This window comes from Mesocricetus auratus, unplaced genomic scaffold (genome assembly GCF_017639785.1).
Source record: "Mesocricetus auratus isolate SY011 unplaced genomic scaffold, BCM_Maur_2.0 Super-Scaffold_100004, whole genome shotgun sequence".
Classification (NCBI taxonomy): Eukaryota; Metazoa; Chordata; class Mammalia; order Rodentia; family Cricetidae; genus Mesocricetus; species Mesocricetus auratus.
The window spans coordinates 28,898,262-28,920,562 of NW_024429189.1; the positions used below are offsets into that span (position 1 = coordinate 28,898,262).

Consider the following 22,301-nt stretch of genomic DNA (forward strand, 5'->3'; position numbering starts at 1 on the left):
TAGCCATTATCCTTTCGATTCAGAGCAGAGACAGCACTCCACAACAAGCCACGATATTCTCAGTTGAAAGGCTTGAAAGAATACTTACTATTGTATCCTAGCTCTGCTGACCCCAAAGGTCACAATGTCTTTTATCAAGCGCTCTAATGAAAACACAATTCAAGTTAGCATTTGCAATGCTCTGTTTGCTGAAACACCTCAAATCTACCTAACAGAACCTCTGTCTCACAAAACATGGCTGTCTTATTCAGAGATTAGCAATTATTGTAATGAGATACTGTCGGAGAGGGTCAAATAGTACTTCCTGCAGTTTACACATCTTGATTTCCTGGTAAACAAGCTGAGAAGCAGGTGGAGCACCTAGCTCACCGGTACCCGGAATGCTCACGTGACGAAACTAAGTCAGGTAAAAGGACGCGCAGGTAATTGTTCTCTTCTAAATTCGGTTGAGGTCAAACCTTACAATAAAGAGAAGAATCCTCTCCTTCCTTTTGAAGGAGGATTTATTTCTGACACGCATGAACTCAACTTACAATAAAGAAAGCACACACAGCCTTAAGCAGCTTTCAAACACTGGTTTTTCAAACAAATTGTAAATAAGGCAATGCTAACAAGATTTCTTTTTGAAATGCAAGAAAATAATTGCTCAAGAACCTGCTAAAGAATTGCCCTTAAATTTCAACTGATTTAAGAAAGTAGCTACAAGAAATTTCCGAGTTAGAATAAAATATATTTAGTCAAAGCACGAGTCTATTTTGTTTTGGGCAATTAGACTGCTTTATAAATATATAACAATCTTTGAAAAAATGGTATGTATCAAAAGGTTTATATAAGGTAGAATGACTGCCTACATTTTAAGCTTCTTTTTCAAAAATTTAAAATATTCACCTGAGCACCAAAAAAAATCCAATTGTTAATTTGAAAACTGCAGTTCTACTTTTTCCCTCTCAATTTGCCTTTTCCCCTTTAGTCTGAAATGTGTAATACAGTTTGATGGAGATTGATTTAAATTAGTACTATAAAATCTAAAATCCTCAGCTTCCTCAAAATGAAAAACAAGTTACTACTTTCAAAGCATCTAGGTGATTTTTAAAACTCTGTGAAACTTGTACTTACTTTTAAAATCTTCTATTTACTAAAAATATTACTAACATTATATTTGCACTCATGAATACAACATTCGATAATTTTAATGCAAAGAGTGATTAAAGACAATTTTAGAATATAAGCATATCAAACACTTAAGTTATATTGATAAAATTAAGCTTATATTAACTCATTTTGCAAGATAACATTTTTATGTACTGAAATAGGAAAAACAGAAAACATCAAAAATCAATACAAAAAACCCAAATCCACCTGAAGAGAAAACTCTGGGCCAGATGGACAGGATCTCAGAAGTCTGGTCATAAATGTCAACTGTGCTATTACAGAAGAGTATTGAATCACATTAACACCATTGCTACCATCACCAATGCTTTTACTACATGAAACTGTCAACTTTCAGAATGGTCAAATTCAATAACACAAATACTCTGTCTTCACCTAGCATGCAAACCTGGTACTTATCCCATCAGAGAAAACAGCAAATGCAATTCCAACCATACAGGTAGCTTTGGGCTATGTGTTCATATGCCCAGACAAGAGTTAAGTTTTAAATTATAAATTATTATTTCAACCATTTCAAAGGTACATGACTACGTTAGGTCCCAACACAGCTCACGTTTCGAAAATGATAAAGAAAACTGTGAAGAGAAACAGAAAATAAGTGTGACACTTCGGTCATTCAAAGTGGTTCTTCCAGCAAAAGTCAGTGAGCTTTATTTACTATTAAGAGTTTATAGTTCTGGGCTCAAGAGAAGGCTCAGTGGGCAAACATGCTTGCTGCCAACACAGAGAACCTGAATTTGAACCCTGGAACCAACATGGTGGAGGGAGAGAACTAATTCCCACAAGCTCTTCTGTGATTCTCCATGCGTGCGTGCAGCAACATAAATAAATGAAAGTAATTATGAAGAGAGCTTAGGGACAGTTGATATACATGGCACTCTCTAACAAAAGGCTTCTTCTCTCAGGTGTATTTCACCCCTTCCATCTTCTCTCTCAGACACTTGCATAGGGTGCATGTTACATAGCTAACTGTATTTATGGGGGCTATAAAGACAAAAGACCCCAGAAAGATCCCCCATTCCCTGGCAAGTCTAACCACACTAAAGAGATTGAACAAGTGTATGAAAGGTCCAGTGGGATGGCTCAGAGAATAAAAGGCTTTGCCACCCAGAATGAATGGCCTTGGTTTGATCCCTGGGACTCATGAGAGAAGAACAGATTCTTCAAGTTTGTCCTCTCACTTCACAAGTGCACACACCCACATCACACTCACAATCACACATAACTGTAAATAAAATTGGTCTTTAACAAACACTACTTATCTCCCTCATATCAAAAGAGCGCAAAGTGGCTTACAACTAGCAACTAGTGTCTTTTAAATGTAAGTTTATATAAATAGAAAATGACATCCAGATGTGGAGACACACTTGCAGTCCTAACACTCAGGAAGCTAAAGGAGGGTCAAGAGTTGGAGACCTACCTGGCTCATACAGATACTGTGTCAAGAAATTTTAAAAAGCAACAGAAACACAATACAAGGTAAGTTGAATACAGAAATGCTGTTGCTAGGTTCATACGCATCATGATACAAGGCTTATAGCTCTGAGTTCAGCCAGCAGGGGAAGCAGTCAGATAATTTCCAAATCCATGCCTTCATCCGTAACATGCCGATTGAGAAACCCAAAGTTTTACCTAATTCCCACAATGAAGACAATTTTCTTTTATATTTTTGACAGAATCTTTCTCAGCATATTTACAGAACTTAGAATTTCCTATGCCATCTTCTTCCATCATTTCCTCAGCAAAAGCTATAGTCACAGTATACAAAAAAAAAAAAACACAACTTGACTAATAATTCAAGTAGCCAGCAATTCTAATATATCTAATCTGAATCCTTAAATATCTTTGTTAAATTCACAGTTTCATATTCCAAAGTCAGTCTCTTTTCTAAATTTAGTCTCTCCTGCAGGCTGAGTACACAGGCATTCAGGGAAAGGTGTGGTTTCAGAAAGTTAGGGTTTTAGGATGTAAATCCAGGAACTTGACAGAGAACTCTACCCCTCTTTCATTTGCAGCCTTTCACAGGCTTGTTCACCAATGAGCAAATCTAATGTGAATTTTATTCTTATTCAGTCTGGCATTCCTAACTCTGGGAGTCAAATCCATATCCACATTGAGCCTGACCAACTTAACATACGTGTTTGCATTTGTAGAGCTCACATTTTATATTACTAGTGTGGCGAAAGGCAACAAAAGAAAGAATAAGGAAACTTCCTATGCCCCATTACATCAAAAAGAAAACTCTCAAACATTACTCCCTAATATGTCAACTGCAATGTGCCTGTACTGAATACAATTGAAATTTATCAATGCTACACACTCTGATTTTCATGTGAATTAAATAGGTAATAGCAAATTAAACACAGTGGGGTTGGTCTTTCTATGTAAAGATGCTAACTTTATGTCCTATGACTTCCCAGATTATTCTCTTGTTTCCTATAGCTTTCTTCTCTCCATTCATTATCAGTTCATTTTTCATCAAACCCAGGGTGACCCTCTCTCAGAGTCCTGTTATTTAGCTCTTGCATAACTTGGAAATTTTTCCTTTACATAGCTCACAATGAATAAAACTCAATATGCGACAAACACCCTCAGTACAAATTAACTTAACATGATGCATTAATAACATGTTGTACATATTATAACAGATTCTGTTTATTCAATGTAGCCAAGATATTATATTAGGATTGCATTAAGCAAACCAAAAGATCAGTTATTACCACATGTATTTTTGCATGTAACAAAACTAATTTTTAATTACACAAACCCAGATTCTCATGTGGGGCCAATTTTTGAGACCATTATGCCAAATAAACTGACTTTGTAAAGTACTGTCAAGTCACAAAATGACTAAAATGGTAACTGTGTCCTCTTGAATTTGATCCATGCCTGTATTCACTGGCTGAAGTCACTCAGCCTGACTGCATTGCTGTCAAATGTTCATTTCAAACGCAATACTACTGAAATAGTTTATTTCAGACTTTATTCTATGAAAACTAAAGCTGAACTAGTCTCTATATACAATTTTTGCTGTTGCCCAAATGGTAGCAGCTTTCAGATCTTGCTTACCATATTTTGTTGCAAAACAAAAACAAAAACAAAAAACAAAAAAACATTCCCAATATTTAAAAAGGCTAGAAAACATATGCTTACATAGCTAATAAAAATCAACTGCGTTTGTTACTCACTTAAACATTATGATAATTAACATGCTTACATTATTAACCATTGTATAATTGTTTACACCACAGAACAAAAAAATAGAAAACATCTATAATACAAATTTAAAGGGCTTTTAAAAACAAATTTAGCAACAAAACAGAATTCAATTTTCCTTCTTTTCCTTAACAAAACAGTAAACGCAAACCGAAAATAGATGTACACCCCAGTAACTGTAACAGAAGAGATACACACAGGGTCTGTGAGTACAAGATCCATTTTGCTGCAGAGGAACAGACATTGCATAACAATGAGATCTGCTAATGAAAGCAACTATCAACCTGAAATACATATGTATTAAACCGGGACCTCAGTGTCATTTTCTTTTTTTGCATCATTTGTTCCTTCTCTGGCCTTTTTCCCCCCTGACCTCTTCAGTATTTTGTCCTTTAGATTGAAGAACTTACTGGGAAAGGAAAACCAAGACTCTAATATGACACAGCATTGCTTTTTGTTCCCCACATTTATTTTTAATGCAAATTCTAACTGCACTACTCCATCAGCACTATTAATGTGCCTTTAAAAAGAAAATCAATGGCTGCAACCAGCAGAAACAAAGAAGGGCTACCCTAAAGACAAGGGTTAGACCTGGTCTGAAAATTTTATCAACATTCGATGTAAATTCCACATGCACACTTTCAGTGCAATGAGAATGAATAAGAACTAGGAAATAGTAAGTAAATTTTAAGTCACTCTCAATAAGTCCTCTAGGGCTTTCTTCTACTGACAATTATTAAATACAATAACATAGGGTTGCACATTAACTATCAACATGAAAATTAGTATAATACTTTTAAGTAAAAACCATGTTTCTCCCAAAATGTTTTACTTTGGGGTCTACATATGTTGATTACTAATTCCCATTTGTCAAAAAGTAAGTAAAAAGTAACATTTATTCAAAGATTTATGATTCTGCTGTGAGTAGAGTAGGAGAATATTTGGTATTATTAATCTTGAAGTATGCACTCCACAATCAGTTTACAGCCTTGGAAGTATGATCTGTTTACGTGCAGGGTGACCCATCCCTTTCTTTGGCTGTGTGCTTACCTCCAGTGCAGACAAGGCTGGCTGTGGGCCCCCGTTGCATGGTTCCCGCTACCTCACACCGTTTGGGGGAAAACAGAAGTGCCTACAGCCACAAATGGCCAAAGTCAAATGGAAAATTGTTTCCTATTCTCACTTTAGTAATATACTGATGTCTAAATTAGAACAATATCCTAAAAATAATGAAGAGCAATTGTGAACTCTAGTTCCACCAGAAAGATAAGTGAAATTAGATACTGCTTGTTAAGCTCAACACTCTGGGAAGTGCCAGTGATGGTCTCACAGCTGATGGTGCCACTATTAAATCTGAGGGCTGACAGGGTCAGCCTCAGTTAATCTATAGTGTTCAAGCAAAATGATGACAATGACGATGATGAAGAACTTGAAAGATTTTAAACAGATGATGTGAAAACCTTAGAGCAATAACTAACTCATAATCACTGTATTTACTGAAATAAGTAAATTTCCATTAATATAGCAAAATATCAATTAAACTATACAGAATTAAAGAAAACATATATATAGTAATGTGAAAACATTACTTTTATTTGAAGTACAGGGAGCAACCTTAAATGTGACCACTCAGGAGTTCATTGGGCTCTTAACTAATCAAACATAGGCCACAAGCCAAAAACCCTTGAAAGGATTTTTATGAAATGCAAAATCAGACTCAGCCCACATTTACCAACCAGAATCTTCTGTGCATTAATGATTTTGAAATTAATCTATGGCTTGGCAGTGGTGGCACATTCCTTTGATCCCAGCAAGTGGGAGGCAGACACAGGTGGATCTCTGAGTTCAAGACCAGTCTGTGTATACATCAAGTTCGAAGACAGCCAGAGCTATACAGAGAAAGTCTGTCTCAAAAAGCCAAGAAGAAAGGAAGAAGGACATAAGGGAGGGAGGGAGGGAGGGAGGGAGGGAGGGAGGGAGGGAGGGAGGGAGGGAGGGAGAGAGGGAGAGAGGGAGAGAGGGAGAGAGGGAGAGAGGGAGAGAGGGAGAGAGGGAGGGGGAAAGGAGGGAGGAAATAATGTAAGAAAACACCAATTCCGGTCATTTTGATACTCCAACAGCTCCTAAAATCCATACCGACACACAGATTACTCAGCAAATAAATCATTTGTGGTACCCTAATCTGACTACTTCCTGCTTAATTATTTAAAGCCTCATTCAGATGGATTTCTCTTTGGAAACTTGCAATCATGCAAGGAGTTAGGGAATAACTAAAAACCCTTTTCTAATAGTTTGGAAAATGTTAAGTACCTAAAAGCAACAATTTTAAGTGGTCTGAGCAGTAGAGTCCATTCTTTAAATAAAAAGCCATGAAGACCAGTACAGAAAAAATAATAATAAAGGTAATTCAAGAGTACAAGTATGGTTTTTGAGACTGTGGTTTACTTTTAGAATAAGGAATGGCTAAAGGTTCTAAAAACAAGGACCAGCCAAATGGCCAGTGGGTAAAGGGCAAACAATTTGATAGATCCCAGAACCCACACAGAGAGGGCCACCATTTCCTCTGATCTCTGCAAGCAGGCCATGGCATATGCACACCCACACATGCACAGGAAAAAATACAGACCTAATGGTTTTAAGTAAACAAACTAGAACAGGAATACATTTCTTTTCTTTCTTTTTTTTGGGGGGGGAGGATGGGGTTTTAAGACAGGGTTTCTCTGTATAAAAGCCATAGCTGCCCTAGAACTCACTCTGTTGACCAGCCTGGCCTAGATCTCAGAGATCCGCCTGCCTCTGCCTCCCAAGTGCTGGGATTAAAGGCATGCACCACCACCACCACCAGGCCAGGAATGAATTTCTGAGAAGGAAAGTGTGATATTTTATCTACAGAGCTAGTTTAAGCAAGAATAGAATTCTGTAATTAGTCTTTAAAAATATAGAGATTAATATCAAAGCTATGAAAATAATGCATTTTAAATATTTTGACTGGTCAGAGTGGAAGAAATTACATATGCAGATGTATATATATATAATACACAAAATATGTATTATATAACATAAATAATAAAAGTAAAACCTCTTATCCAATACTAAGCAAACAAGACTGCTTATCTTCCAACATCAGACAGGACAGGGCATGTTCAGTCATATGGCCATAGAAACCTACATGTTAAAATCTGTTAGACTTTATAACAGGTTCTAGGCGGGTACTGGGCAAAGAACTAAGCAAATGCCTAACATGCAAAGCCAGAAACCCTTTGACACAGGTGGTGTGATCTGGTAAAATAAATATAGAAAGCTATCGGACAATACAAAGTTAGCAGGCATGCTATAAAGTAAAAACTGCATGAAACCTGTGACATGGTAATTCCACTTACAGATACCTAAGCAAGGAAAGTTCAGAAATTGTAGACATAAAGAATCACACTAAGAAATTAATTTGCAGGTTGAAGGTAGAGTAAAAAGGTTGGAAATGCTATAAGACTGAACTAGCCCCCTGAATGCAGATAGTGGGTGAACTGGGAAGTTTATGAGGCCACTGGCAGTAGGTTCAGAATCTATCCATACATGAACTGCATTTTGGAACACATTTCCTATGAAGAGATACCTTGCTAAGCCTAGACACAAGGGAGAGGGCCTGGGCCAGGCCTCATCCTAGACAGACTCCTTGACTCTCCAAGGGAGGCAAACCCTCTTTGAGGAAAGATGGGGGGTGGAGTAAGGGGAAGGTGGAAGGGGCAGGATGGGAGTGGGGAGGGAGAACTGGGTTTGATATGTAAAATTTAAAAATAAGTTAGAAAAAGTCAATACCATGGTATTTATAGCACCTATAGTATATCTGACAGATTTTAAGAATGAGAATAAAGCAAAATGCTTCAAAAGAAGAAAAGTCTTGAGTGAGGAAGTGAAAGACTTGTTCTCAGAGGTGAACAGAAAGGGGAAGACCCAGTGTGGCCTGTAACAAGGCTGGGAGAGGAAGGTTCCAAGTTCAAGGGTTGCCTGAACAAAGAGTGATCGCAAGGTCAGAGGAGGCAACTTAGTGAGACTCTTGACAAAATAAAAAACTAAAGATAGCTCAGTGGTAGGTAGAGTGCTTGCCTAACATGTATAAGGTCCTGGGTTCAATTCATAGTACAGCAATTTTTATAAAGCATTTTCTTTTTAAATAATCATGTTTGTAGGAAATGATAAGATGATACAATGAAGTTCCACATATCAGTCATTGTTTCCCTAGTAACCACACTTTGTATATGCTGCCTGCACTTCAAAGCCAAGAAACCAGATATAACTGTCATTTGTTAGTCCTGTAACCAACACTACCAGAAAGGCCTCTCATCTTACTCTTAAGTTACACTCAAGCTCTTTCCCTCTGACATCTCTAACCCCTAATAATCACAATTTTTTTCTGGCTTATATATTGCAATCATATTTGCCCTTTTGAGACAGGGCAGAAATAGACTCATACAATCGCCTTTTATGAATGGCTCATTTCCTTTACTCAAATAACTTGACATGGATCCAAGTTAATGCATCAGTAGGTAACAGCTATTTATTGCTTAGTAGTATTCCACATAGGATGTATCATATTACATTTACTCATGTGTTGTAGCCCTTTTGGTTTTTTCTAGTTTGGCTGTATTACAAATAAAGTTGCTATGGACATATTCAAGTTCCTATGTGTACATAAACTTTTTTATTTTGTGGGATAAATAAATGCCCAGACTGCTATGTATATAATAGTGTGTGTTATGTGTGTGTGTGTGTGTGTGTGTGTGTGTGAGAGAGAGAGAGAGAGAGAGAGAGACAGACAGACAGACAGAGACAGACAGAGACAGACACAGAGAGAACGATAGAGAGATAAGCAACCAAATCTGTTTTTCAGAATAGTTGTATCATTTTACTTTCTTACCAGCAATGTATTTGGAACTCAATTTCTCAACAGTCTTGGCAGGATGTGATATTATCACAATAAAACATATTTTTATTTGTGTGTGGGGGATACATGTACAGTGTACAAGCATGTGTATCCTGGAGTGCATGTGTTAGGAGGCCAGGAGGGTGTATGGTGTCCTCCAGCAGTCTTTGTTTCATTCCTCACTGACCTGGGGCTCGGCTGAGGGCCAGCAAGCCCAGGTATACCCCTTGTCTCCCACACTCAAGTCCTGATACTGGACAGCAAATGCCCTCATTGAGCCATTTTCACAGACCCTAAATGTGGTTTTAACTGCGCTCATTAGTGAGGATGAAAGGTCATTTTGGGGTTTTCCTGGTGCCCAGTGAAACTAATCATTCCTTCATAGACTCAGACAGTATCTACATGATAAACTGGTTTTGTCTTTTGTCCATTCTTTTTTTTTTTTTTTTTTTTTTTTGGTTTTTATGAGACAGGGTTTCTCTGTATTGTTTTGGAGGCTGTCGGTCCAGCCCAGCCTCGAACTCACAGAGATCCGCCTGCCTCTGCCTCCCGGTGCTGGGATTAAAGGTGTGCGCCATCACCGCCCAGCTCTTTTGTCCATTCTTAATGTCACAGTTAACATTCTCAGTATTTATTTGTGTACTTTTTATACCCTAGATATTCTCAAATAAATAGCTTTCAAATATCTCCTCATAGTATCAATTTATCAACTTTTAAAAAAATTATATGCCTATTTTATATACGCTGATTCCATCTGTTACTGTCCTTATCTGCACACTAGAAGCATCATGGGTTGGGGACAGGGAGGCTTGAAGTAGCCACAGAAATAACTGGCTCTTCTTTCCTGGGCAGCCATCAATTGTCTGCCCTTAACTACGGGTGGGCACTTGCCCCTCCCTCCATGTTGGACCTTTTACAATCTTGATAGGATATTTCACAAAGTAAATTTCTTTAACTTTGAAGATACCCAATTTACTGTTTCCCTTTAGAGATAACATTTTTTGTGTGTGTATCACATATGAGAATTTATTCCCAAGTTTGGGCCCATAATTTTCTAGTTTTCTTTTTAAAACTTTCCAGCTATACATTTGAATCTATAATCTATCTAGTTTTTGAGTAGAGAAAGAGAGCTTGAGGTCTTTCCACCAGAATGCTTTCCATTAGTTAGCTAATCTCCACTCTTATAGTATCTGCTTATGTGATTAGACAATTAACACAATTATAAAGTGCAGTGCATGGAGGTGGGGGAAACCCAGACTGGAGTTTTTATTTCATCACACTCAGTATTCTGATGCAATTTATGAGTAAGTACCTGGTTTACCCAGGAAGATCCTGAAAGTTCTTGTCGATGGCATCTACTCTAAAACTTTTAAAAATAAAATTTTACCCTGGTGTACACTTTTAATTCCAAGCACTCAAAGGCAGAGGCAGGTATGTTTGAAGCCAGCCTATTCTAAATGGTGAGTTCCAAGATAGTCAGAGTTATAGAGACTCTTTCTCAGAAAAAAAAAAAAACAAACAAACAAAGGGGTGGGGGAGGCTCCCTGCAGGAAGGTGTGTCACACAGCTCTGAATAAGGGGAAGGGGTAATGCATACATAGCACCTGCTCTGGTACAGTTAAATGGTCTTAAATGTAGGGAGCAGAAAGTACAAGAGGCTGAGGTATAAGTTTACATAAAAAGGAACAATTAATGAATGACTTCGTGAGACTTGAGTGACATGACCTCTATAGTAACTGCAAGTCAGTCCAGGATTTGAGCAGGTGAACGACCTAGTAAGATCCGTGGTATCAATTAAATCATCACTAAGACAAGGATGAACAGGGCATGCATGGCAAGAGGCACCAGGTACTCAGCTTATTGCTACAGGCCGAGTGAGACATCAGTCTACATGAATACCTGGGCATCCAGCAGAGCATGGGTGCTCATCCCTGGAACTTCAAATTTGAGAGATTAAGGCAGGAGGATTTCCATCAATTTGAGGCCAGTCTGGATTACAGAATAAGACCATCTCTCGGTGACAAAAGAGGAATGCCTGAATGAAAGACCAGGTGCAAGGATTGCCAAGGGAATGCAGAGACACTGAAGCAGCTAGCTTGCAGAACTATTTTACTAAGCTGTAGCTAGCCTCTAGTACTTCATCTTTGAAGGGTCAAATATGTTGTAATTCATAAACACGTTAGTACTTAAAAAGATGCCCAGAAACAGCTGCTAAATAAAACAAAGCCTGTTTAACAATTCTTTCATTTTTCCTCTCCCTCCACCATTCTTCTCTCCTTTCTCTTTTGAGACAGGATCTTGGCATCCAACTCACAGTCTTCCTGTCTAAACTTTCCAAACTGCCATTAGCAGAAAGTAGCACCTGTGTGCCCGGCCTAATGTTAACCTTACACCTCCCGGGTCCGCTTAACCATGGCATCTTCTGTTTATGTAACACTCACAAAATGTTCTGACAAAATTACTTTGGAAGACACGGGTTTGACACCAGGGATCAGGTACAGTGGGCTCATGCCAGTAATCCCAACATTCAAGAGGCAGGAGGACTGTCATGAATTTGAAGGACAGCCTGAGCAATAATGTGAAAGCCTGTCTCAAAAACAAAACAAAAAGACCCAAATAATACACAACCTCTCCACTAGCATTTTACTCAGGGTCACTCACAGAATGCCAGCCACCCTGCTCACTTCCCCTTCTGGAACAGTACCAAACAGTTCCCTTTGGTGCTGCTCACGCAGCTCCACTGGTGTCTGATCAGAGAAGACTTTGATGGGCACATCTCTAACAGGCATCAACTTACACCCTGCACTTACGACCCTTAATTCACTTTATTTTTCTTCACGGTGCTGACTGTCATACAGCAAATTCAAGCTCGTTTTGTCTTTCACCCATACAGTAAGTCACCTGAGTAAGTCTTTGTGTTGTCCAGTCATTAGGTACTTACCAATCAGCTGTTGAATAAGTTGTTTAATGTCTGAGTATAATGATTTAATAGTAAAGTAGTGAACAGGTGAAACAGCTTCTTATCAGCATATTCACAAGGACTGGTTACATCAGGATATTCTGGTTCATATTTTATCTCCATTCTATGTAAAACACAGGATTGGGGTTTGTTGTTTTTAAAAAGTCGTTTCAGGATTTTAGAAACTTTTATCTTGAATTTCTCATTTTCTCTTATTCAAAACAATTTTAAGACTTATAACCTTAGCTTTATAAATGGACAGGAAGCATGCTAGTGTGTATGTCTCCCTCCTGTAGCCGTACTTTTGTAGACACGAGAGAACAAGTCTGTATCTGAAGGTCTGGATGGGAAAGCATGGATCTCTAGAGCTAGGGGCCTTTTTCTTCACTGATATCCAAGCTCCCTTCTCTAACTCTAGAGCAGCCTTTTGCAACATGTGGGTTATGACCCCACTGGGAGTTGAACGACCCTGTCACAAGGGTCACCTAAGACCATCAGAAAACATGGATATCTACATTACAATTTACAACAGAAGCAAAGTTACAGTTATGAAGTAGCAACGAAAATAATTTTATGTTTGTGGTCACCACAAAATGAGGAACTGTATTAAGGGTTCACAGCATTAGGAAGGTTGAGAGCCTGCTCTAGAGACTGCCAAGTGCTACAGTAGATTTCAGGTGTGTGGTGTTTCCATTTCATTCTGCCATTACTCTTTAATATAGGCTAGTTGTTCAACTGAACATACTCAAGGTACCTACAATTCACTAAAAGTCAAAACAAGTTCTCACTAATACATACAATTTTTCAAAATTTTAGAATACAACCTACAAAAGTATTAAGTATTTTAATATGAAATGAAGTATTTCTAAAATTCACAGAACAAAACAAATAGTGCTCAATTCATAATCAGGTTATATCCCAATAAATCCAGGAGAAGATAGAAATGTTGTGAGTGGAAATGTTCTTTACAGTCTCACTGATGATATCAAAAGTTAGCATCACAGTGTAACACAGACTAGTGCTTTTTAGCCTTGTGACTTCACAGCTGACAGACCTGCGGCTCACTTCTGGCTTTTTGACACCAATAATATCTTCCTATGCATTGCTAGCACAGCAAAAGAACAAACTTCAAACTTCAAAGTGTAGTAACTGCCTAATGCACAGTGCATTAGAAAGTTGCAGGATGAACCATTTTAGGTTTGAGACTTGTCTGTATGACTCAGCTGGTTAAGACGCAAACAAGTATTTATGAGGAGATAAATGACAAAGCTGATGCTCCATCACTTCATATTCCATGGATAGACAACTACAAAACTGTTATTCACTCTAGTGATCAGATTAGAATGAAAGCTGGAATTCCTTCTAATAGACATACCTGAAACTGAATAATAAACAAAAGACTTTACAATAGCTTTTATTATGCAGCTATTATAAATAAGTGTGTGCCTTCTATGGTAATTTTTACTTTTACTTAAAGCACTATCTCTAAAATTAAAAATAACTTGTAAGTACAACAAGTCATAGTCAATCAATCTATGAATTAATGAAAGAAATAAAAAAGGAGACCATGACTGCTCCTAGGTCTTATAGATATGAGGGAGAGCATGGTCTGAGGCAGAGACACCTGAGAGAGTCCAGAGTGAACATAACCATGGATGGGGACTCGTGACGAAGGGGGAGAGCCAGGAGATGAAGAGGCCAGGGGGGTAGAGGGTAGACAAAAAAGTCTGGGTAACCTAAATGACTGGATTGCATAGAGAAGGACAGCTGAGGGAGGGCAGTCCAGTCCCTGGATTGAAGAAGGGAGGGGGCAGGGTGTGCCAGCCATACCCTGTATGGCTGAGGGATGCTGGGAGAACTGGCATAGGCACCTTAGTTAGCCATTTGTCCTGGGTTTGAGACTTAACAGTGAACTGGCAAAATATGTCCTGAAATATATCAGCCTGAGACTTGGTTTCTTCGTCTGTAAACTAAGTTTGTCTGTCTAGGATTTTCTAATACTCCAAATTGTAATGCCTTTTATCTTAAAACAAAGATTTTGAAACTATACTAGGTGCTTTTAATCTTACAAATCAACTGAGAAACTCTGCATTTCTGATAAAAAATGCAAATTCCCTTAAAAGCTTACTTCCTTACAAAGTAAACAATAAAACATGTTTATGTTTCTTCATAATGAAACACCTCAATTTGTACTCAAATGTAACGACTACTATTTATCCACTTTGGTGAATAAAAGCAGGACAATTTATTAGCACCACAAGAGCCTCTGAATCTGAGGAGGTCACAGCCTGTGTGCTGAGGTGCTAGCGAAGCATCTACACACTAGAAAGCTGCCATTTTTCTTCCTTGACAAAGACTCCATCTGCCACTGTGCCACTTACAGCCTCCAAGTTAGAATATCAATGATTTCCGACCATTCTGCAAGCCTGCTTTCACCTTGGTGTCACCTCTGTAATATAGCTACAGCAGATGATGAATCCCCTCGACTACAGGCATGAAGCCCATGCTTTAGTCACCCAAGAGGTATTTAAGTTGCTCTCTAATGCCCATTTTTATTCATTCTGGGTTTCGAAGGAATTGGAGAGTGCACATATATCCTATGTTGCTTTACTTACATACTTTAAAACAGGCATATTCAGAAAATGTTAAAACCCAAGACTGCACAAGGCAGTTCCCAATAATGGCTTATGATCCAAAACAACAGTATGTCATTATATTCTTCTGCTGGTAAGATCGCTCAGTGGGTAAAGGCTCTTGCCACCAAGCCATCTATCTGAGTTTGATCCTCCCGACTCACATGGTGGAAGGAGAAAATCAATTCCCACAAGTTGTCCTCTGACCTCCACACAGAGAATGACGTGCATATGCTCACATATAAACACACACATACACACAAAAATAATAAAATTTCAATAACTATGACATATTTCTAGGTAATAAAATCTGCTACTTTTGGGGGACAGTGCTATGGATCAAGTGCCTTCCTTGTTCATACTATAAATAAACTACTGCAATAAATTCTTAGCTACTCAACTTATTATTTTAATAAGATAGCCCATCTCCTTAGACACTGACATTACAATGATGCTATAATATCTAGTTTTGGACTTAAGTTAGTATTGATAACACTGCAATACAAGCCAAATCAAAAAAAAAAAGAAAAGAAAAGAAATATTTTCAGTTGTGTTGCTTCCCACTATTTTGTGTTCAGTAAAGCTTTTGGAACAGATTACTATTCAAAACTATTAGTGGCATTCAGCCCACTTGGTAAAGTGCTTGTCCAGCACATACAGACACAAATGCTGTAGGTTTGACCCATAACACCATATAAACCCTGAGTAACAAGCCTATAATCCCACTGGAGATAAAGAAAGAAGATCAAGAGTTCAAGGTCACCCTTAGTTACAAGATGAATAAGGTCAGCTTGGAACATATAGGACCCTGACTCAAAAAAAAAAAATATATGGTCATTAATCTCTTTACAAATGGACATACATTCTGATTTAAAATTTTAGTCTATTTTATGTATTTATGTTGAGGTATGTTTCACTAAGTAACCTAACCTGGTTTTGAAGTCAGAAGCTTCTTGCCCAGATTTCCAAAGGCTGAGATAACAAGTATGTATAACCACATCAGACTTAAACCACTGCTCTTGTCTGAAAAGTTAACCATTCTCTACAAAATAAATGAAGAATTGGTCTGTTGACATGCAAACTACTATGGGGAACACAAAAGATTTTAAAACAAAGTTCTTGGTCTCAAGCTAAGCAAATAATAAATTCTCTTTCGAAAGGCATATAAAATGACAAGGTACTTTACAGTGAGAGGAAATCAAAGACAAAGGAAGGTATTCTGGAGTTGTGATTAGGAGAGCTGCATCTGTTTAGTGCTCTGGTCCAGGAAAGGCACTTACTCACCAGAAAGTAAAGTGTGTGGAAGAGATGACGTCTACAACCTTCCTGCTCTAGCATTCCAAGATAAGAGAACACCAAGTGTCCAGACATCAAATGATAAAGAAGCCACTTGACTCCAGATTTTGCAATTCACACTCCCTTTTGGCCAGAACCCAGAAAGAAATGGAATCTGAGTTGGGTATTCCAGGATGTGCAGCGTTTGACTACACATAGAAGTGGGAAAAGATTTTTTTTTCCACAAAATGAGAATAGCATAAACAAATGTGAGAAAAAGAAATCATGACTTCAGATATGTTAATGTGGCAATGCTATCCTCAGTGTGAGAAGAGAAAACATGGTCTTGGAAACAGAAAATGCTAAGTGAACAGACAGAGCTAGCTGTCCCAGCATAATCTGAAGATGGCTGTGGTGGGAATGGAAGGAAAACAAAGGACTTAAGTGACACTGGGGGTAGATCACAAATCCTTTAAGGTCAGAAGAGAATAATCCGGAGATGCCAACATCTCCTATCTGATGTGGGAATTGGTGACTTTAATCATAAAAACAGACCTAAAACAGAATTTTTGTTAAAACAGAATTTTTGTTAAAACAGAATTTTTGTTAAAGCAATGTGTGTGTGTGAGAGAGAGAGAGAGAGAGAGAGAGAGAGAGAGAGAGAGAGAGAGAGAGAGAGAGAGAGAGAGAGAGAGAAACACACCACACCGAAAAAGGAAGAAAGTCACCTAATATTCAGAAAAGAATACTAAATACAGGATTAAGACACTAATGTCACAATCTGTGCCATACTACTTTCACACAGTGTCACTCGTATGTTTCTTTTCTCCTAAGTGAGGATACTGGATTTAGCAATGCGTTTTAAAAACTTTCAGCTTTATGTGTAATACATTGTCTTCTTTCCCTACAGATTAAAAGTTAAAGATCTTAATTCTAACAGCCTTTGACTCAAGAAAAAGCACTATACCAAATAAAATAAAGAGAAATTAAGAGTGACTTAATTTTCTCCAACAGGTACACAAAGTTATACAAGTGTCCAAGCAGTAAAGGCCAAGTCAGCACTTTGAAAATGCACCCTGCACTGCTGTTCTCTCAGTCATGAAGAGACACTTTCTACACATCCCTTGGTAGGAAAAAGGGAAAGCCAAGAGAGATCTTTCTTCATGTTTAAACATAACATGACTGGCATAAGTTCTTTCAAATACAGGTTACAATATCAGCATCCTTGATTTAAACAATTTTAACTCTTGATACTCTTTTCAAAAATCACACACATGTGCACATACATGCGGGGGTCCAAATGTAGATCCATGGTGGTTCCTGTATCTTACTAGTTGAGGCAGGGTCACTCATTAGAAACCAAAGCACCCTCATTTGACTGGCTTTGTTAGCCAGCTCATCCTGAGATCATGTTTCCACCTTCCCAGGTTGAAACTATAAGCAAGCAACCACACCCACCTGGCATTTACATGGCATTCTGGGAATCTCAGTTCTAGTTCTCACGCTTGAGCACTTAATCACTGAGCCATCAACTTGTCCCTTCATCCATCTTTTCATGTTCATAAGACACATATCCTTTTCTCGTGGCACATAGCAAACTTGTAACAATCTTTTTCCACTAGACTATAAACTTCAACAGAACCCAACAGTGTATTTTCTACTTTTATAAGTTTAGCCAGCTAAAAAGAATACAGTATTTATTAAATCAAGATTATTGAACTTTCTTAAATAAGCTACAAGTGTAACTTACAGACAAAAATCATAAAATATTGACAAAAATGGAAATTCATATAAAGCCTGAGGAGTTACAATAATGACTTAATGTCACTAGTGAATTAAACATAGTTTCTTCCTTTAAAATATCAACTGTGAAGAATGTTGACTATAAAACAATCTCATTAAACATTAACCAGGGAGGTGAGTACAAATCTAATGAAAGGAACCCTTCCAATGGCTTTCCTGCATATGTGAAGGATATGGCACTAGGGACTGAGCCTAAGGCTTCAAACTGCTAGCTCTGACAGATCTGCCGCCTCTATTCTCCCTGCTTCCTGTTCCCTCGGGTCTTCTTGTGGCTGAACCCTCATGGGAATTCATTTCTCAACACAGTAACACGTTACCAAGGGGCCTCTCCTAACTTTTAGGTGTATACTGCCCTAGGTTCAACTCCACCTCCAGTGAGCAGGACCACCTTTCCTCGCCTTATCTTTGAAGTACTTATCAGTATTTGTTCTTCTCCTACACTGCAAGGTAAGCTTAATGACAAAAGACCTCTGTCTTACTGATCATAGTATCCCCAGCACATGGACAAGGAAAACACAGACCAACACTCTGTAAATAGTTGTACAATGGAAAAATGCATGCATGAATGAATGAATGTGAGCACACAGAGAATTTTCATTAAATTAATGGAAGCTTATAATTTTTTACCTAGGAACTATTTGAGAGCAAGCAATTTTCCATTGGCATCTAGCTTTATATCTTTTCCATTAGTATCTATAGTATAACTGAGCTTCACAAAGATAAAGCTAAATAAAACAGAGATTAGTAGAGTATGAACTGGTTTATTTATGTGACTCAAAATTACCTCAGGAGTCACTGTATGTCTTAATCTGTTTCTTCTGACGAATAGAAATGGTCAATTATGAGTAAGTGTATTTGGTTCTGGAGGCTGGAAGTACAAGAAGAGGCCTTCTGTCTTTCTTTTTGTTGCAACATAACATGGAAGAGAGCATCATATGTTTGTGGGACAGGGTTAAGTGTGTATGGGGAGGGGAGAGACCTAAATTTCCCCACCTACTGTTACTATCATAGTAAAGGCCTTAATTAAGGAGGCTGGTGCCCTATAACCTAATCCCCTCTTAAAGTCTGCACATTTTAACATTTTCACAGTGGCGATTAATCTGTAAGATAACTTATGGAGGAGACAGTTAAACCATAACAAATTAGCTTATCCATAATTTTCTTCTATAATACTCTCTGTCATTTAAACACCTAGAATATATTTATTAATATAAAGTAACAATTCCTAGTTGAAAACTTCAGAACGGTTACAGTTAAGGTTTAAATTCATAGTTTTTAACCAGAGACAATTATGTTTCTACTATAATGCATTCAATGTAAAATTAATTTGTGTTTAGAAATGCTTTAGTATAAGTGTTAGGAAAAGCCAAGCATAATGCTCAGCCCCCCAAAAAAAAAAAAAAAAACAATTGAACAGTGAGGAAGTTACAATAGTCATGAGTAAGTTTTTGTTTTGTTTTCAGGAAACTGTATCTCAGGAATGGTATTTGGTTCAATGCTCTGTTACCTCTATTAGGAAATTCTCTTTTATGAGAAATGTTAAAAAAATAAAAATTTTGCCGGGCGGTGGTGGCGCACGCCTCTAATCCCAGCACTCAGGAGGCAGAGGCAGGCGGATCTCTGAGTTCGAGGCCAGGCTGGACCGACAGCCTCCAAAACAATACAGAGAAACCCTGTCTCGTAAATACCAAAATAAATAAATAAATAAATAAATAAATAAATAAATAAATAAATAATAAAAAATAAAAATTTTTTTCTTTTTCCTCGAGATTGTCTCTGAGGATTAGTTCAGATTTTTCCTTCATATATAAACATTGCAAAGTTATTTTTACATATAATTTCTTTTTTTTCTTTCTTTCTTTTTTTTGATTTTTTTTTTTAAAGACAGGATTTCTCTGGGGCTGGAGAGATGCACAGCAGTTAAGAGTACTGACTGATCTTCCAGAAGACCCAGGTTCAATTCCTAGCACCCACATGGCAGCTTACCCCTGTCTGTAACTCCAGTTCCAGAAGATTTGACACCTTCATACCAATGCACACAAAATAAAATAAAATTAAATTAATTATGAAAAAAAAAACAGGTTTTTCTCTGTGTAAGGCTCTGGCTGCCCTAGAACTCACTCTGTAGATCAGGCTGGTCCTATTCCAGCCATACTTCCTGAGACAAACCTAACCCTAACCGGCTTCACTGCCATCAGGGCTGAGAGTGGCTGACGGTGTGTGGCAGACTTGTACAAGATGTCTGAAGCTACAGAGGATGACTCGTGAGGCTTAAGGAAAGACTCTGTCTCTATAGTACAGAAGTGGGAGTGAAGCAATAAATACAGATATGGAAAGTACAGTACATTTTTCTAGATCAACTAAGATAACTGAAGAAGGTGCCATTTAAAACACTAAGTCATAGCTTGGCATCATTTGCTTCCTACTGCTGTGATAAAGACTACAACCAAAATAATAAAAAGTAAAAATAAATAAAAATAAAAACTTTAAAAAAAAGAGCTTATTTTAGCTTACAGCTCACAAATGGCCATGCAGGGAAGTCAAGACAAGAACTTGAGGAAGAAATTGGAAAAGATGCCATGAAGGCCACTGCTTACTGGCTTGATTTCCATGGGTTATTTAGACAGGTTTCTTAGGCAGTCCTGGACCACCTGCCCAGGGTGATGAAGGGCTCTAGCTGACCCAAGTATAACAAACATAGTACCAGAAGTTTTTGCCTTACCCTTCACCCCCATTCCCTATGCCTTGTTAAAACATTAGATTACATTCCTAAAGCTAGCCGCCAAGGTCTCTTCCCTTATTTGGTCACTTCCTCCTCCTGAGGCTGACTACCAGGGTCCAGCTATCAAAGGTCTGAAACCCAACAATCAAAAGCCCCCTTTTGGCTGCTCCAGTTAAGAAAACACAACTCATCCTAATCTGGGTTTTCTTTTTTGGCTTTATAAACTGTCACTGCCTATGGGCCACATCCCCTCTCTGTTCAGAGGCAGATATTCCATCCTCTTCACCCTTGTATCCACCCCACCCCATCTTCTGCCTTGATATTCCATGTCCTTTGGCCCTCTGGGGCAAATAAATATCTCCTCTGTGCTGAGAACTTGGTGTTGGGGTGTCTTGTGCCAACTTCAAAGTTCTATCAGGTAGTGCTACTACAGAGCTGAGCCCTTCCATATCACCCATCAATCAAGAAAATAATCCCACAGACTTGCTTATAGGCCAATTGGAACGAGGCTTTTTGTTAAATAAGTTTTCTTCTTCCTGGATAACTTTAACTTGTGTCAAGATAACAAAAACTAACCAACACAGCTGTCCACAAAACAGCTTTCCATTAGAAGTTCCCCTAAAGACTTTTATGAAATCAGAAGAGGGACCAGTCTAAAAATTCAGGCCAACTCTCTCACTGCAGGCTAATCTAACTACTTGGAGCCAATGCCAATTTACCAGTCTGACAATCCTAGAGGCTACTTTTGCCTATGGAAAGGCCTGGATGACAATACATCTATTTGCAAGGTTTAGTGAATAAGGCTATTGTTGAGACCTACTGCTCAGAGAAAGTGACTCCTTTTAACATATTACTACTTGAGGTAGGGCCAATGGCTCAGTGAGAAAAGTATTGTGCAAACATAAGGGTCTGAGTTCAGGTCCCTAGCACCTACATTAAAGCCAGCCACAGCAACTCACATCTGTAACCCCAATACTGGAGGGCAGTACAGAAACAGGTAGACCACAGTGGGAACTTGCCCCATCTCACTGACCAGCAAGTCCAGCTCAGATGTAGTCTCTAGTTTCACTAGTAGTAAAATTAAAGTGGAGAATGACAGAAAAATGGACCTGCTATTAGTCTCTGGATTCTACATAGACAGACAGGCACACCAGCATGCACATTTTCACATATATGCATACACCACACAAGAGTATTACTGCTCATTTGCTGTGGGGGTTCTTCCCTGCCACCTTGAGCCCCAAATGAATACACAGATACTATATTAGTTATAAAACTGTTGGCCATTGTCTTGGGCTTCTTATCAGCTAGCTCTGTCTTAATTACTTACACATTTCTATTAATCTATGTATTTCCACATGATCTTAGCTTACCAGAGAATGACTGGCGCTGCCTCTCTTCCTGGGTTCTACATAATGACTCCGTGGCAGACTCTGTCTGCCTACCTTTCGCAGAATTCTCGTTTCCTAGTCCCGCCTAGCTTTCTGACTCAATGGCCAGAAAGTGTTTTATTCATCAGTCAATAAGAGAAATATATATACAGAAAGACATCTCTCATCACTCATTGATACTAGTTACCCAGTGAAATACAAAATAAGGTCAGTG

General features: G+C 38.2%; 1 protein-coding gene across 17 annotated transcripts in view; it reads right to left on the reverse strand.

Moving 5' to 3' along the window:
- The window catches only part of Baz2b (bromodomain adjacent to zinc finger domain 2B), a 203,370-nt gene that overhangs the window by 129,107 nt on the left and 51,962 nt on the right, over nt 1–22,301 (reverse strand). Inside the window, exon 1 of one of the 17 annotated variants that reach the window (XM_040745408.1) lies at nt 89–501. The exons of the other annotated variants lie outside the window; for them this stretch is intronic. The gene's annotated coding sequence lies outside the window, so the exon portion shown is untranslated. Of the gene's footprint in view, nt 1–88; nt 502–22,301 lie in introns of those variants that run through there. 17 annotated transcript variants of the gene reach the window in all.